Source organism: Penaeus vannamei, chromosome 28 (genome assembly GCF_042767895.1).
Source record: "Penaeus vannamei isolate JL-2024 chromosome 28, ASM4276789v1, whole genome shotgun sequence".
NCBI lineage: Eukaryota > Metazoa > Arthropoda > Malacostraca > Decapoda > Penaeidae > Penaeus > Penaeus vannamei.
Window position 1 is genome coordinate 4,101,742 of NC_091576.1, and position 1,981 is coordinate 4,103,722.

Sequence of the window (1,981 nt, forward strand, 5' to 3'; positions counted from 1 at the left end):
TTTTCATAAAAAATATGTTTACTTTTCATCTTATGAAGAAACAAGATAAAGGAGTAAGATGTGCCGCATTTCCTCTCTCTCTCTCTCAAAGATGCATCATATTCTTTCTCGAAGAGAAACACATTAACTACGGTATGAAATATGCCGTAGTTACTTTTCGGGAAACAAGCAGAAATATGAACATAATAACCTCTCCGATCGGGATTCGAATGCAAGACGGCCACTCTACCACTCGTACAACGACCCACTAAAAGGAGTGAGCAACTAGGCGCTTACTAGAATCCATAGACATTACCTACCTACGCATACATGAGTAAGGATAGCGAAGTTTCACACTCACTCCCCGTGAGCACTCGGTATTTATGGACAGAGCAGGACAAATCCCAAATCAGATAACCTGAGGTGCATTCTCTGAAAGATGGAATACTGCAATACCGCATTTTTAACATGAACATTATAACTTCTCCGATCGGGATTCTCGCCGCCAATGCACGTGAATGCAAGACGGCCACTTGCAGGAAAATTCAAGCATAGAATGACAACCAGTGCAGTCCAAAAGGAATTAGCTGGTGTTATTTCAGATACATTTTTTGTTCCTTTCAGTGTCTGTGCATTCATTTATTTGTATATATGCATGCATGTGTATGCGCGTGTGTGGATATATATATATATATATATATATATATATATATATATATATATATATATATATATATATATATATATATATATATATATATGCATGTGTCTACAAATTCATTGGCACACAAACCCGCACCCACACATATATGTGCATATATACGTATCTACTTATCTATATTTCTATTGTGTGTATGTATTCAAATGCATGTTTTATGGTGTTCATGCATATAGGCATATTTATACATATGGTTATATCTATATTTTATATTTATATATACACATAGATTGTAAAGATGATATAAACCGTGTGTATATATAAATGTATGTATATGTATGGATGGATGCCCGATTGTGTATATATGTTATAAATGAGTGTGTGTATGTGTGTGTGTGTGTGTGTGTGTGCATGTATATGTACCTATATACATATATAGAGGTGATATAGAGATTATTTAGTGTAGATGTAAATATACGTACATTGTAAATATATTTATGTGTTGCTGCTCGAAAGTTTGCATATGTATGTATATATATATATATATATATATATATATATATATATATATATATATATATATATATATGTATATATATATATATATATATATATATGTATGTGTGTGCCTCTTTATGTATATACGGATATATATATGTATATATATATATATATATATATATATATATATATATATATATATATATATATATATATATATATATGTATATATATATATATATATATATATATATATATATATATATATATATATACATAAATATATATATGTGTGTATATATACAAATGTGTATCTACATATGTATGTCAGTATGTATGTGTATATATAAATGTGTGTGTGTGTGTTTGTATGTAAACATTCCTATAATATACATATATATATACACATGCATGCGAAAGTGGCAGAGACGCCGAGATCCAGAGCGACGGGCGTGCTCGCCATCTGTCCAAGCAGACGATCGGAACCTTTGGACGCGTCCGAGACCCCGTCGCCAGCGCCCAGCAGCACGATTTTCACTCATGGGGCCGACTCACTGACTTGATTTTCTCATTGTTTACATATATACGTTCGCTTTGTTTTGCATTAACAGACTCACTTATCACTATGTTCCTTCTATACCCATAATGAATATAGAATTGACTGAATGATCGTATAATGTACAGACCTTCTATTTCTTTTCCGTGCAGCTATTGTGAGTATTTAGAGCACCCAGCGTTAGCTAGCTACGGATATGTATTTAGAAATAATCGAACATCCAAAAATGAAAGATTACTACTGTTTCTTTTTATGCCAAACTTAATGCATAGATTAATCATCAATTA